Source organism: Cupressus sempervirens, chromosome 7 (assembly GCF_028749045.1).
Source record: "Cupressus sempervirens isolate cs-2001-9-10 chromosome 7, ASM2874904v1, whole genome shotgun sequence".
Classification (NCBI taxonomy): domain Eukaryota; kingdom Viridiplantae; phylum Streptophyta; class Pinopsida; order Cupressales; family Cupressaceae; genus Cupressus; species Cupressus sempervirens.
Genome location: NC_143124.1, coordinates 419,545,168 through 419,563,191, shown reverse-complemented (window position 1 = coordinate 419,563,191; position 18,024 = coordinate 419,545,168).

Here is an 18,024-nt window from a genome sequence, read left to right as displayed (position 1 = left end):
GAGGGCAATAAACTAGCTGATTGTCTAGCTAATCTTGGTTGTGAAGGCTCCATATTTGAATCTTGCCATTCAGAGATTATTTTTTAGAAATTCCCATGCTTAGCAGAGTGCCATATTTGGGACACAAAGAAGATGAATGAAGCTTAATAGAAGCTAGTACTATATTTGATCAACACTTGGCTATTACTCTAATCATGCTTTTGGTGGTATTGCTACTTGAATCTGAGTAAAGTGGTTGGTAACCTTTATAAAATTCTTCTACTAAAAAACTTATTATTTCATGTATAATATTATATTAAGTACTTTTGGCAATATAAAAAATATTTATGCTCCCAATACTAGAGGCCATAGGAAATTTTTATAGCACTTCCTCTCTAGTCTAGTGGGGAGTAATATCCATAAGAAATGGGTGATAGGAGGACATTTTAACTCACCCCTTTATCCTTTTGAGAAATATGGAGGACATGAAGATTTTAGTGATAGTATGAGGGATCTGGGGTAATTATTTTCCTCCATTGGCCTTATTGATGTTGATCTTCATCAAGATGAGTCTATCATGACTAATAGAATACATGGTAAACCTTTGGTCTACGTAAAAATTGATGGAAACTTACAATTGGAACAATTTAATTTTTTTCATTGATGTAAAATCTATGGATGATACATATTGCTACCTAATCTAAATATCATAGCTATTTGATTGATGAAGAGGATTTGAGAGTTACTCATAGCTATAGCACCTAGAGGAAAGGTTGAAGTTATGAAAAGGAAGTTACAATAGATATTTTATTAGATAGACTTTGATTAAGAATAGTAATTATTTATGTAAAGGAAGCTAAGCCAGGCCAAGTAAAAGAGTAAATTACTAAGGAATATCGAGTAATGATAATGTCAACTAAGCCACAGTTAGTGCCAACAAAATCCAGTGTTGACTAAGCCTTAGCATTGATCGAGAAAGTTAGTTGATGTTGAGCTAGAAAGTAATAAACAAGGACTGACTGTTTACAGTATAGACCAAGCAACAAAAAGTTAAGCAAGATCAGCAAAACATCGATGTGTTTAACATGTTATAGTTCTTGTGGTACATATAGACATTTAGATTCCTTCTATCCTCCAGCTAGAATAGTTTAGTTGATTTCTGTGTAGAAGCCCTCTATGTATGCAATCTAATCATAATACTCTATTGTTTATTTCAAATGAGGGGAATAAATATGACTCTCACTTAGATAAAACATAATGTGGTTATCCAACCCTTTCCTAAAAAGACTAATCAATCATTAGTGGATAACTCCAATTTATGCTTCTCCCATGATTAAAATTATTAGAAAATTGCAAATCAATAAAGAAAAAGTTAAGGACTAGAACAAGCATCTTATAGTAGTAGTTTTGAAAGGAAAAAATACTTTATAAATAAACATGGGAGCCTCCAATAGCACATGGAGTGTGGGGATTATGATCAGATGGTTCATTAGAACAAAAGAAACTTAAGGGAACAATGGGTCATCCTTAGTAAACAAGAGGAGATATTTTGGAAGAAAACATCTTAAATTTAATGACTTAATCAAGGAATAAAGAATACAAGGTTCTTTCATTAGTCCACCTTGAAGCATAGAATTTGAAATAGAATGGCTCTGAAGGATCTAAGCTTATTAATGAAGAGGATATTCCCAATATAGTGGTAAAAAATTTTATAGAGAAAATGAGTGCTCCTTTGGATGCTTGCCTTGATCTAATGGGTCTCCTTGTTATGCATGACTTTACTATAGAAAATAATTACAATTTCCTCTCTAGTAAAGTTAGTTTAATTGAAGTCAATAAAATTCTTATCTCTATTTATTCTTTCAACTCCCCTAAGCTTTATGGGTCCCTGCTAGCCTTCTTTTAAGAGTTTTGTGACATTGTTGGGGAGGATGTTCTTAATGTTGTTTGTGATTTTTTTTGCAAGAGAGAAACTTAGCTAAAATATTGAACTCTACCTATACACCCCTAGTCCCTAAAATTAAAGATCTTGAGTTAATCTCATTGTATTCCATTAGTCTCTATAACACTGTGTATAAAATTATCTCTAATTTTTTTATCAATGGACTAAAAGGAGATTTGAAAAAACCTATCTCCTATTACAAAATATGGTTTTTGGAGGAATAAATATGTTGGATTTTTTTTTATTTCTATCCACAAGCTAGTTTACTCATTGGACTCCAACAGTAGATCTAGATTCATGCTAAAATTAGACATATAAAAATCCTAGAATAGGGTTAACTAGATATTTTTATTGGTTTTTCTAATGGGATATGGGTCTAGAAAAATATTTCTATGTAGGATGTTCAAATGTATGAGCACTACTAAATAATTTTTTCTAGTGAAGGACTCCCAGATAAGTTTTTTATCCTCTAGGAAAGGGCTTATATAGGGTGTCCCCTTTCTCACTATCTCTTCATTCTAGTGGTTTATGTTCTTGGGAGAAATATTCTTAGGGTTAAGGACTCCAATGCTCTATATGGTGTTTGTATTACCTTGAAAATCCCTCCTTCCACATACTAGTAATTTTTGGATGACATGGTGATTTTTGGGAAAGCATATGTTTCTAAAGATAAGTAATCGAAGGAGATCATAATCCATGCTACTATATCGGGTCAAAAAACCAACATGAGATTGGAAAATTTCACTTCTTCAATACTGACGAAGCCATCCAAAATAAAATTCCAAGAATTATTGGATGTGGTATTTCTACTCTCCTAGATACTTATCTAGGCCTTCCTCTTAGGAAAAGGTTCTATTTTCTATAGTTTTTGTAATATCCTAATATAATTTTTTAAAAGAAAAATCGCTAGATAGAAGACAAAGTTGCCGACAAGGCCCTTCAAGATGCCTAGTTAGATTGCATCATCCAACTTAACCAACATCCAGGAGTTAATAATGCTTATCCCTTACCAACTAGGCATGATTTCTATGATTAGACCCCCTTGTTTCTCCATATCTTCTTGCATAAGATTCAATTTAGAGTCATCTTTGTAGGAAAGTTAGCCATCTTTAGTCATCCCCTTAAGTATTTTAGCTCATCCATCTCATTTAGAACCAAACCATCTAGCCAGTAATCCAAAACTTCACATCCCAGCCTTCAAAATTGTTGTCACTTTGCGAAAAGTTTGCCATTCCTAACATCTTCCAAATCCATCAATCTCACCAAGGTTATCCCTTTGACAGAGCTTTGTCTAGGGTAATCTAGCTTTGTCACTTGTTATCCCTCATCAACTTGTGCTAAAGGTTGGGATCCACAAATGGTCAATCTCGTGTTCTTCCTAAAGGATCATCAGTCTATCCTTAGATTGACACAATCACCATCAAGCTTGCACATAGGAAAGTAGACCTTTCGTGCTTTGGCAACATATCTTTGAAGTTAGCATCCCCAACCCAATCCTGCTTAGATTTTGTCATATAGCTTTGCCTCAACCTAGGAAATCATTTGCATAGAAAAGCCTTCCTCTTTTGCATCCATCAACATTGTTGCATCTCATCCCTAGGAAACATTCTGCATTTTCACGCCACCCGTCACTCGCTTAGGCAAGAAGAAGAAGGAAATAATGGAGCCCTATCATTTGGATCCAACAAAATCGCTCCCCTTGAGCACTCAACCATCCTTCAGCCCAGAGAATGCTATACCATCACCTACTGACATTGAAGCCTTCATGAACTAACCAGAAAATGCAGTATTGGTGAACGCCATTATAGACAAAAATAAGGAAACAATCATGGCTAACTTTTGAAGGGACAACATTGGAGCCTTCAACTTTGGAAGACCTCCCCCCTTACCAGAGCCATCTCACCCATTTTTTGGACAACTCCCACTACCCATAGGATCTTATGATTCAAATTATCCTCAATATGTGCCAAAAGAAGAGCCTTAACCCACCCTATATGATCCAACAGACCCAAACATACCAACCTCCACTCAAGTTGAAATCTCCCTTCCACAAGCCAATCCAGCCACCACCACTCTAGCATTGGTCCATACCACTCCATCCCAAACCCCCTATGCACCAAAACACCTCACCATTCACTCCCTTCACTATTGCTATTGTTGCTCTCCAACCCAGCCTTCCAAATCCACCCATCTCCCAAATCAGTGCTAGCATCTTTGGCCAACCTTTGCAATACACAACCGGGATGCCACCCATGGGGCCAAGTAATCAACCCTTCATCACCCCTAGCTTGTTTACCTCAGCTCAAAACATAATTTCATCATTTTCACTAGGTCCTTGGAGCTTAGTGCCATCAGCCACGAATCCACAAGCTACTACCCTCACTCCACAAAGCTATCAAACCCCACAAGCTACCACCAATGTTCTGCCCAGCTCTCAAGTGACCCAAGCTCCTACCACCACTCTACCAAGATTTCAAATCCAGCCACCCAGCAATTAAACCCCATCAATTCCATTTCCTAGCTTTCAATTCCCACCACCTCCACCACCAACTAATCCATTATCTCCTATCACCAACTATTTTTCTATGCCACTTCTAGGAGGAAATCCACCACCACCAACCACCAATTACTTGCCCTCCTTCACCATGCCAATACCTTCCCAAATGGGGGCACAATCCACATATATTGGTCAAACTCCTCAAATCCACATCCAAGTTCCACAAGCTCCCCGATCCTTTCCCCAAGTTTCACAACCATCTTATACCTTACCTCCACAAAGCAATCCATTTATCCCATAGCCAGCCTACATCCCTCAATCCCAACCTCAAATCCAATATCAGTATCAAGCCTCACAACACATGCAGCAATATGTGCAATCTCCACCTCAGCAACCCATCATCCACCATTCAGTTGCCCAAGCCATGTACAATCCCTACCAGCCCATACCTCAAAGCCATCCATATTCCATTACCCCATCTAGCACATAGCTACCTCAGGGCACTCCTACATTGGGGGTACCCCAGCCATCACCCATTAATTTAGAATGGGAAGCAATGAAAACAGCTTTGAAGAACATCCAAGAGGGAAATGATCCAAAAACCTTCAAGTTTGAGAATGTGTGTCCTTACCCATTTGACAGAGCCATTACCATGACACCATTTTCCAAGCATTTTGAGACACCCAAGTTTGACAAATTCAGAGGAAAAGGAGACCCTGTCACACATATCCAAGAATTTTACATGCACTGCCAAGAAGTGACATATGATGACATCTTCCTCTTGCATCTCTTTCCCAAAAGCTTGGCCGGACCAGCTCTTGAATGGTTTTATAGAATCCCATATGGCACGATTAAAAACTTTGCTGAATTGGAGGCATTTGTAGTCCAATATGCCCATCTTGCTGAAACAAAGCTATTAGTAGTTGATCTTGTCCATACCAAGCAAAAAGGTGGAGAAAGCCATCCTGAATAACTACAAAGATGGCAAACCCTTACCACTCGCATATCATGCACCTTGCCAGAGCGCCATTTGGTGAAAATGTTTATTGATAATGCCCATCTGAGCTTGGCTCACCACATGACCATGAACTGTTTGCAGACCTACAAATATATCAAAGAGAAAGGAATGATCCTTGAGAAAGGACTCATTAAAGATGGTGTGGTCATGATTTACAAGGAAGCCAACCAAAGTCAATCACATTCCAATGACAAATCTAGGTATTGGAACAAAAACAAGCATGTTGCAACAGATGGCGTCACTGACACCAAACATGTGAATATTGTTGGTCCTTCTCAAAACTAGTCCAACCCACCATATCAATCAATCAATCAACAAGCTATCAACTACCAACAGCAGAATAACCAAAGCTATCAAAACCACAATCCAAGACCCAACTTCCAAGGGTCTAGCAATCAAGCTAATTCCATCAATGTAGCTGCACGACAAAAGCCCAGATTCCAACCTACACCTAGAAATTATACACCCCTTGGTGAACCTTTGGATGTCATTTTTGAAAAATTAGTCAAGGAAAACCTCATCAAATTTCCTCCTACCCAGCAAATCGACCCAAGCCAATCCAAAGCTGCATTGTACAAAGATAATGAGTACTAAAAATTTCATAGGGTAAAAGGTCACACCACCCTCATATGCATGAAACTGAAAGATTATGTGTAGGACCTCATTGATCGGAAAGAAATCACCATCAATGCACAAACCTCTCCCAATGCAGGCTTACAGATCTATCAAAATGCTTTTCCTCCACACAAAAACCAAAATCCTTGAAAAGCACCTATCCAAGCCAACAAAAAAAACATGAACAACCGCCAGCCAAACCAACAGCATGGGTAGAACAATGACCACACTTCATCCTATATAGACTATGGTAGCCTTATAGGTTGTATATCCAAGAAGGAGCCTTCTGTCAATGTTATCAATATCCAAAGACCAAACAATGAGTGTGCAGTCACAACTCAAAGAGCATGATTTAACATCGCAAGCCCACCGATTCCACTAGCACCATCAGCTCCATCAAAAAGCTAGTACAATATCTTGGAACACCTTGGGAACATGCTAGCCTAAATCTCCATTTTAGACCTTCTTCGCACTAGTCCTATGTACAAGAACATCCTTGATAGTGCTCTCATAGAATCTCGTGTCCCTTCAGATATCAACACTACTAATTTTTTTAATCTCGTTGGACACCTATCCTCCTCATGTGCCCTATCATTCAAACCCACCGACATACCCGTGGTTGAGCCAGATCACACCCTTCCGCTTTGCATAGCCATCATGGTATCCAATTTTGTCATGAAAAGAGTAATGATAGATAATGGATCAGCCTTGAATATTTGCACCTAAAATTCATAAAACAAGCTGGGTATACTAAGGCAGATATCATCAGTGAGGTTATCACCATCAAAGCTTATGACAACTTGGAAAGAACCACAGAAGGAACTATTTTGTTGCCAATCAAGGTTGGGCAAGTCATCCAAGAAACACTCTACCATGTTATTAATCTAAACCTACCATTTAACATCCTCCTTGGTCACCCATGGATTCATGCAATGAAAGCTGTTCCATCCACTTACCATTAGTGCTACAAATTTTTGCATCAAGGCACTGAGGTAAACATCCATGCCGATCCCAAACCCTTTGCTTACTGCAATGCGGTTGAAGCTTCATATACAAACCATTGCCCTGCAATTAATATCGGCATAGCCATCGCCAGCTCATCATATACTTGTAATGACCCAGAAACCATCCTCGCCTCCACTCTATCGACCATGAAGATCAATAACAAAGGCTGTGGAGAGTATAGTCTATCAGATGCATTTGTTGTCAGGGCACTCCCACTTGATCCACACGCCCATAGACGACTGACATATCACAAAGCTAAGGAGATTCCACCTCCTTGTTACAAATAGTTTTTCCCAACAACCTTTGTATCCTCAAAAATCCCTCTTCATGAGGAGCTCACTCCAGATATCAACAATTGGTTACATAAGGATGTACATCAAAGAAATCAAGCACGCCTTGATCACTTCAGCCAGAAGTATCCCCAAGAACATAAGCTCATCACTGACAAATGGAACTATCAAGGTGGTGGTGTAGGACCAGAAGAAAGTGGCATGCAGTGCCCCAACGATGCACATAAGTGGGAATCAAAGTCAGGTCTTGGCTTTGGCATTCCCACAACTAAGGGCACCAATATGGATGATCACACTTTTTTGAACATTCACCGCAACCTTGTCAAAATTGAAGACATTTTTAAGGAAGTTGAAAAGAGACCCTATGATGATATTCTTGACCAAATCTCCCTCGGAGACTCTGTTCTCCAAGAACTATCCATCCATGTCATTGACCTACCACTCGCCCACCCACATGTCATAGATTGGGACCGACCAAGTCTCATACATATTGATGAGTTCACATCAGAGGAAGCAATTCTGAGATTCATGGGAGCGAAAATTCCTCATAATAAAACAAAGCCAGATTCTTCCTATATCTACAAGCTAGATCCCAAGGGGTATTTTGGAGAAAATCCCCAACCTAGTTTCAATACACCCAAAACTAGAACTAAGGTGAATCTGGGACTAGCTAAGGTAGCAAAGAGAACCCCTCAGTGAGAAAATCTAGAGCCACAAGAAGAACATGAGGATTTAGCATTGTCTCCTCAAGATAATTGACCAGAGGTGTCTTCTATTCTAATTGAAGATACTAGAGAAGTCAACATCGATTCTTCAGAGATCCCCAGACTTGTTCACATTGCTACATCCCTATCACAAGACCAAGATGACCTCCTCCTTGAGGTCTTAAGAGAGAACATTGGCCAATTTGCATGGTCATATCAGGACATGCCAGGACTTGATCCAAAGCTTGTAGTTCATCATCTTGCAGTCGATCCAAAGATTAAGCCCGTCAGACAAAAGCTTAGAAAAATGCACCCCAAGGTGGCATTACTGGTCAAAGCTAAATTAGAAAGAATTTTAGCTACTAAGGTTATCTAACCTATCGACTACTCAGAGTGGATCTCCAACATGGTTCTCGTCACTAAACCTTCTGGTGACATTAGAATCTACACTAATTTCAGAGATCTTAACAAAGCTTGTCCAAAAGATTGTTTTCCCTTGCCCAACATAGATATGATTGTAGATCTTACAGATGGACATGAGATTTTGTCCCTCATGGATGGATTTTCTGGGTATAATCAAATCAAGATTGTAGAAGAGGATCAACATAAGATAGCATTCACTACCCCTTGGGTAACCTTTTGCTACAACATGATGCCTTTTTGCATAAAGAATGCTAGGGCTACCTATCAAAGAGCTATGACAGCCATTTTTTATGATCTCATCCATAGCATTTTGGAGGATTATGTGGATGATATCTTGGTCAAATCTCATACCTTCATGGATCATCTTGCTGACCTAGAGAAAGTCTTTGATAGGTTAGCCAAATATCATCTCATGCTGAATCCCAAGAAGTGTGTCTTTGGGGTCACATCTGGAAAGCTTCTAGGCTTTATAGTTTCTAAAAGAGGTATAGAGATCGACCCCAAGAAGGTCAAGGCTATCTTAGACATGCCTCCTCCCTAGACATTGCAAAAGCTTCACTCTCTTTAGGGAAAGCGTCAATCTATCTGGTGCTTCATATCCCAGCTTGCAGATAAGTGTACACCATTTTCACATTTACTGAAGAAGGATGAGAACTTCAAGTGGGATCCTTTTTGTCAGCGCAACTTCGATTAGCTCAAGCAGTATCTCACCAATCCCCCTATCTTGGTTCCACCAGTTCTTGGTCATCCCCTACTTTTGTACATATCAGCAATGCCTACTACTCTAGGGGCACTTCTAGCACAGCTTGATGACTACGGCAGAGAAAGAGCCATCTACTACATCAGTAGAACCCTAGTTGGTTATGAACTCAATTATACTCCTATGGAAAAAACTTGTTTGGCAGTTGTTTTCTCAACTCAAAAACTTCACCATTACATGCTAAGTCATACCATCTAACTAGTCTCCAAGATTGATGCTCTCAAGTATATGCTCTCCAAAACAGCACTTACAGGCCATTTGACCAAGTGGGTTATGCTCTTTAGCGAATTTGACATCCAGTATGTGGATAGAAAGGCAATCAAAGGGCAAGCTATAGTAGATCACCTAGTTGATGCACCTCTAATAGATACATATCCTTTGATCACAGAATTTCCAGATGAACATATCTGCCTAATTGAAGAATAGCCCCCATGGAGGCTTTATTTTGATGGTTCATACACATCTCATGGATCAGGGGCAGGAATATTGGTAGTCACACCTCAAGGAGATTACATTCCAAAAGCTTTTAAGCTACAATTCCCTAGCACCAACAATATAGCTAAATATGAGGCTCTCATAGTAGGATTAAAAATAACTATAGAATGGAACATCACTAAGTTACAAATCTTTGGTGATTCTCAGCTCATCATCAAGCAAGCCCTAAATGAATATCAAACCAAAGATGAAAAGCTATTACCCTACAAAGAACTAGTTGATCAGCTAACCCAGCATTTTACAAGGCTTCAATTTACACAAATGTCTCAAATATAGAACAAAGCAATAGATGCTATGGCTACTATAGGCTCACTCTTGGAAATTCCCCAAGCAGCTACACAGTATGAGTTTTTAGTCGAACAGCTCCTCACACCCGCCTATGCAAATGAGGATTCAAATTGTGTTTGTATCTTGGTTGGTCCGCAATCCCCTTGGTACCATGAGATTCACGCTTACCTTAACGATGATAACATATCCCCTCACCTCACATGTACCCAACGCTAGAACCTCATCCAAAAATCATCCTACTATGTTTTCATAGCCAATACCCTATATCATCGAGGTTATCACGATAATCTCTCTTGATGTCTAGGCAAAAATGAGGCCGCGATGGTGTTAAAAGAAGTACACTCTGGACTTTGCGGTGCCCACACAAGTGGTATTGTCCTAGCGCAAAAAATCCTTAGAGCAAGCTACTATTGGCCAACCATTGAAGAAGACTCCTGTGACTTTGTTAGAAAGTGTCTCCCATGTTAGCAACACCCAAATCTTGTGCACGCTCCAGCACAGGATCTACAGCCTATTGCACCACCTTGGCCTTTCGCTTGTTGGGGCCTTGATCCATTTGGAACTATCACACCCCTCTGATCTGATGGACATAAATGGATAATAATAGCTACAGACTATTTCACTAAGTAGGTGGAAGCAGTCCACCTATGTGTCAGCTACAGGAGTTCAGGTCTCCAAGTTCATCTTGTACCACATTGTTTGCCACTTCGGCATCCCATCCACGATCTTCACCGACCACAGAGGTAACTTTGAAAATCTCAACATGGAAGAATTATGCACTTCCCTCCACATCCATCACCACTTTTTTAGCCCATATTTCCCACAAGGTAATGGCTAAGCAAAGGCAACTAACAAAACCCTCCTCAAAATCCTAAAGAAAGTTGTCAATGATTTCGGCCATGATTGGCACCTACAAATAAATCCAGCCCTATGGGCCTATCAAACTTCCTTTCATACATCCACAGGCACAACTCCATATTCCCTAGTCTATGGTGCTAAAGCAGTACTACCTATAGAGGTTGAACTTCCCTCCTTGTGCATATCTTTGCAAGGGCAAATATCAGATGAAGAATATAGAGTAGCTCAACTCACCCAGCTAGATCTCTTAGACGAGAAGTGACAACAAGCATATGATCATCTCACAGTCTATCAAGCTCATCTGAAAAGAAATTTCAACAAGAAGGTGCTCCCACGACACTTTCAGCCAGGTGACATCGTTCTCAAAGAAAACATGAAAGTCCAAGCAGATCGAGAAAAGAAAGGCAAGTTTGAACCTACATGGCTTTGTCCTTATGTTGTCACCACCTCCTTTAGCTCTAGAGCCTATCAGCTATCTACACCAGAAGGAGAACTCTTGAATGATCCTACTAACATCATTCATCTCAAGAAGTTCTATGCTTGAAGATCCTTGGTATACCCAGCTTTTGAAAAATACAAAAAAAAATAGTAAAGAGAAATAATTGTCCAATGGTGATAACTTGGCAATTCAAGCGCCTTGGATAGGTACCTTGGTGAAAACTTGGTAATTCAGGTGCCTTGTGTACTAAGACTAATCCATTATCTATCACTATCCTATCTCTCGTCCATTCACCCACCATCCCATAAAACACCTGCTTGTTCCCTTGGTGTTTCGACCAAATATCCAAAATCTGATGGAGCTTGTAAATACCTCCTATACAACTTGTAAACCTTGTACCTTAGCTTGTAAATCTTGTACCAAAGCTTGTAAATTTTGCACCAAAGCTTGTAAATTTGGTATCCCCCCTTGTAGCATAGCTTGTATATCTGAATCTTGTCCAAAGCTTGTACTATATTCCAGCCTGTAAATAATCTTGTATCCTAGCTTGTATCCTATCACATGCACACAAAGAACCCCATTTTCACTTAAGCTTTTTGCAAACCATCTACCTATCCACCTATCAACTCTTATAAACATCCCACCCTTCACAAACATTTCCATCTCACAAAACCAAAACATGAACAACCTTGTATATTCATAACATATCTGAGTCTGTCAAATTGTACATGCTCTTTAGCTTAGTACCATTGTATCTATCTAGCTTTTGTGTTAATTCCTCCTTGATCAGCATCTTGCACACACTGCACAACCCTTGGTTAGCTATTCTCCTATCACCAAAGTGTTATCCTTCTTAGTTCAGCTTGCCAGACACATCATTCATCCAGATCTATCAGCTTAGGTACTCTCCGATAGATCTTTGCAGGATATAGCTTTCCTCATGTCTAATCTTGGTCCGTTAGTACCTCATCCCACCCATCTCATTGGCAAACTATTGTCTTTTAGATTTTTGCTTTCTTTTGATTTGGGTCTTGAAGTATCTTATCCATGAAAATCTTTTTGTTCCCTCCTCAAGGTTGCCATGATCTTCCATATCATGGTATGTTGTGAATGGGGAAATTTGAGCGTAAGGTCTTAATCAAGTCTTTTATTTGTTTTTCTTTTCTGCTTATGGGTTACCCAGTGTCTGTTCCACTTTGATTCTTTTGAGATTCATGTGTGATTCTGGGGAAATCCTTGCGTGTTTGTTTTGAGTCAGTTTGTCAGTCCTCTGGATAGTTGATGAAAAGGCTTTGATGTTATTGGTAACCTTGGCAATTAACCAATAGTCCTATAGCAAATATAGTGCTCAACTACATGGTGGTACTTCTCTTTGAAGTATCCCTCTGCTCAAAAAGCTTCAATGGAATCCCTTCATCTCCATTATCCCCCATCCATCTCCAGCATCTGTCTCTCCTACCCCATCTTATACATCAGTATCTCTTTGAATCCATCATCACTCTTAGCTTTAGGGATCCACAATCCTAGTCTTAGGGATCCACCAATCCAATCAATCCACCAAACCTCATCTTTCAAGACCCATAATCCTAGTCCTAGGGATCTCTGAAACCAATCTTGCACCAATCTGACTCTTTGAAATCCTGTTGCATTAGCTTTATCATCCCATCATCCATCTCCCTATCCTAGATTCCTTTTTATAGCACTCCGCTCCTTCATCCTCCACCTTCCCTAAAGTCTTAAGCTTGCTTCCTCTTGTGCCTCTAATTACCCCTTTATCATTCTCCCATAGTGAGAGTTTGAGCTAATTCAACCCCTTCTCTTTGCCAATCTGTGTCTCTGCTCATCCTAGATTCTTGTATTTTTCAAGAAGCCATCGAGCCTCATTTTCTCTCCCCGCCACCTTCTTGAGGGGGCATCATCTAATTCTAGTCTCTCCTCTTCTTATTCAAGACTGGGGAAACCTTGTTGCTAAAACATCTTCCTCGTGTTGTCTTCGTTCGAACTTCTTTGAAATAGTGTCATCTCAACACTATGTCAAAGAGGGGCAAAATGTAGACACCTAAATTTGATTAAACCACTTTGGTAATCCTATTTAGTTATCTCTAAAGGCATCATTAATTAAATTTATATTTAATTAAATCCTTTTCCATCCCCTAGTTGATTAATTTAATTAATTATCTATAGTCCTAATTGATAAATCAAATAACTTATTATTTATCAATTAATCCTATTCTTCTATCTAATTCCAAAATCCCCATTTATTAAATAAATCTATTTGATAAATAAAGCCCTCAAATCTAATAACCCCTAAACTATCCTAAATCCCCGTTTTTAGCCTAATCCACCCCATCCACCCATACTAACCAAGCTTAGCCACTAAATCACCCACCCTCATGAATGTCATCCACTTGCAAATCTCTAACATCCCTAATCTAATCCTAAACCCAAGCCTAATCCACCCCCTAAACTTGTCACATTCCCTAAGTAAGCTTAAGACTTTCCTAAGCCAAGCAAAGTCAACAATCTCAACTCCCTCCAAAATATTCCAACCACTAAGCCTTCAATGCTCTTACAAAGCCCATAAAGACTCTTACAAACCCATTTATTGATCTTACAATCCATTATGAAGGGTCTTTATGAAGATATTATCCCTTGAGCCTCCTTTTTTGACTCATCCATCCCCTTGCATCCATCCACTCACCTTGTGACATGTGTCACTCCCTGGTTGGTGCTAAACAACCGCAATCCATGTGTTCCCCTTTGAGTGCATCCTAGCCCTCCTTAAGCTTTTTTCTCTCATTGCATCTTAGCCCTCCATCCCTCAAGCCCTTAGCCTATAAATTGAATCCCCTCCCAAGCCATTTCATCACAACTTTTGAGCTAAAGTTATAATGCCATTTTAAGACCAAGTTTTATACCAATCTCATACATCCACACAAAAAATTCCAAAAATCTCCATTAAAGCTAGTTTTAAGCTTGAGCATACATCCCATAATCCTACCAAACTAATCCATTAGACTCATCCATACATCAAGAGAACAATCTCATTGAGAGACCCATTCCATGGCTCATATTCTCATTTGAGAGTTTCTCTTTTGGTCTCTCTTATATGTTATGGTTTTTAGGCTAGTTAATACTTTTGTTCTTTTAATAGATTAGTATTACTTGCTAACATATTTCTCATATATAGGTTTCACTAGAGTTTCAATAGTTTAAGTAATAAAATAACACAATAAACTTGTGGGATCTACTATACACCCCAACTACTATGTGAGAGGAGTTCTTATGGTGTTTCTCCCTGTAGACATCCTACTACCAGAGTCAATGTCTTCTATTTCACCTCCTTGCAGTCGCAAAGCTCCAACCTATGGGAGAAGTCCATCCCCACCACCAATGTTCAAATAAATTTATGGAAGCAAAAGGTAAAATTTACATTCAAAAAGACTTGGATCGTCATCTTGATATGAGGATGATTGTGTTGTTGGCACTAGATATGGAGCTTGATTGTATATAACACCACTATCAATGCATAGGGAACTATTGGACTAACCACCCATGTTCCCCTTTAGGATTTTTGACATGGTTTAACCCCCTCTTGTGTTATATAAGTCTAGTGGTTGTATTATACATTGAAATTTTTGTCTTTTGGTGCAACAACAAACCTATTTTGTAACAAGTGGTATTAGAGCTTGGTCACAAGATTGAATCTCCTCATGTAATTGATGCATATTTGCATGATTTTAGTATATTTGAAGCATTGATCATTGATCTAGATGTGACTCTTGGTATTACTTTAGCTAAGGGAGAGTGGCCACAATGAGAAGAGATATTCATGGAGCTCTTGTCTAATATTTTTGGCATAACAATGCTTGTTAGCAATTGAGATATTTTTGGTTTTAGATTGGCTTGACCAAATGTAGGTAGTTTGATGGAGATGATCATGAAAGGGGAAGATTTTCAAATTGAGAGTTGATATTTCACATATTGGAACCTTTTGCATTGATGTCAAAGGGGAAGAAATTTAGTGAAAACCAAAAGAACCAGAGGAGAAGACAAATCAGAAGAACCTAATGGGGGAGAGATATAAAAGAGGATCACTAAAAATAATACATTAAGATTACTTTTGGATTGATAGTTTTTTATCTTATATTTCCATAAATACCAAAGGAAAATATCATTAGAAATAGAGGTTTGGTTGACATTTTTTCTGGTTATGTGTTCTATTGATGACACATTTTGTCATTGATGACAAAATATGTTTATGTGTTTATGACAAATAGAGATTATGTATATCGCAAGGTGATAATTAGCACAATAAATTTGACATGTAATAGGTTATATCAAGCTTAGAATTGTGTACAAGGATGAGTAGAGATATCATATCAATGTTGACTATATCTTATGTTGAGTTTTGGATAAGTTAGAGTTCATTTGGTGAACATTGGTAGTAGACTAGTGTACAGGAAATAATATTAGAGACAATTGGTAGCATATTTGTTGTATCTTATGGGCGAGATGAAATTAATATCAATGATTTAGATCATGGTAGAATACATCTTCATGAAAGAAAGGCTTGAGGATTATTTTGGAAAGGTCATTGTTGTGAATTATGTAGTGTGTTTTATTGGAAGCCAACTAGGTTAAGGAAATTTATTGGTTATCATTGTAAAATGCAATAATGATATTTTAACATATGAGAACCTCAATGTAATATTTTTAACAATGTTTATGAAGGTTTTTTTTCCTTATCATTATCCTATGTAAATAAATGTACATTGAAGAATCTTTAATAAGTTGACCTGATAAATTATGTTAGAGTAAAGGGTTAATTTTAAATTTTATTTATTTAATTACCTTTACTCCCTACTTAAGACTTCCCTTTATCCACATGCATTCCCATTTAATAATTAATTATTAATTAGTAAATGTCATTTACCTATTAGGGTTTGCCTTTTAGGTTTTACGATCTCCTTCTATAAGGATTGATCAATTGTAAATTTTATTCATTTCTTCAGTCTGATAATATATTCTTTCATATTTCTAGAGCCAAACCCTTTCCCTCTCTTTGTCTTTTATTCTCTATGATAGGTTCTTGCATATAGGTGTTCTTCAGGTTTTGTGGATTTGTATTGCTCAAATCCTTGATGGTATCATAGTCGGATCTATTGTAGCTTGTTCAAATTTTGAAGAAAGAAGGAACAATGGTTTGTTGGATTGAATCTACCTATTTTTAAGTATTTTTTTGTGAAAATAGAGGGTTCTCTAAAAATCAGAGCTCTTTGAGTCTAAACAGACATCACGATTGGATTTAGAGGACATCAAAACCCCTATTTTCATATAAAATTTGTAGATTTTGGATATTGGGAAAATCTGAGGCCAAAACATTTTTGCCTACTAGGGTTGTACAACCCTCAGCATGCATTTCAAAAATATCACATTACTAAAAACACATGTGGTGTAAAAAAAATACTGCAGCACACACCTACCACCATTGTGGGTGGAGTAGCCACCACATTGTCACATGTGCTCCCATGCACAACCATCACACCACCAAAGCTTGACCACCATTTTCTCCTTGGCACCAACAATTATCGCTCAACCAAGCCACTACCTCTATCGACTGAGCCACCAACTCACCACCTCCCAATCTCTGTTGCCTAGTCTGTCTAGTCTATGGTCACATGGGGGGCCAAGGGCTTATGTTTTAGCTCCAATTTCATTTTTTGGGAGGTTTGCAAGTTTTAACTTACTTTCTAGAGGCCTTATCAATTTTTGGCTCCAACTTGAGCATATAGTATGATTTTTTGAAAAATAAAATATCGTGGGAAAGCTAATTCCAAAAATTGAGATGATGGTGAAGGTATTTTTTCATTTTTTTCTAGTTTCATACCAATTCATTTTCTTGAAGTTAGATGATGCTTTCTATCTTCTAAAGGTCATAACTTGCTATCGAAAATATATTCTCAAGTACTATCTAAACTCCCTTTTATTTTCATCATTATTTTTCAAAGGTGCATGTGATTCTCAAAATGAATAATTTTTTTTCTTTTCTTGTATATGTGTTCCTTGTAGCAACTAGGGTTCAATTTTTTGCATTGTGGGTGGTATTTTGTATTATCGTTTCTATTATTTACAATAGTAAACTAGATATTTTTAACAAAAAAATCCAATACCTTCTAAAATAATGGCCAAGACCTCTTCTTTCTAGAACTTTTGACCCCTCATAACTATTGTCACACATGGAAGTCCTTGATGACAAAGGTTCTTCAATCAAAAAGGATTGTGGTCTTATTTTAGACATAGTGCATCCAATTTTATAGAGGTCTTTTAAGGTCTTGTAGCATACGAACAAGATGGATGAGGTAATGGGGTTCATTTCCTCACAGGTATGTAATAGTCTATAGTTTCATCTTAATGGGTGAAATACCCCTCTAGCTATGTGGACCAAGCTTGATGGCTTTTTTGGTACATTGAATGAGTTCAAGGCACTTAAAATTGAGGTAGAGTTTACCTCTCTTGTACCAAATTCTTTTTCTTTCATTGAGGACCTCTTGATGAATTTCAAACAACATAGATCTTTATGTAGGGTCATGGTAAAACCAAGACTAACACTGAGTGCATTTACCTGTTACATTCTAAGCTTCGTGGAAACTTTCAAATTTTTTCTTCTACCTTCCATTCCACCATGGATGCTTTGGTTACTATACTTAC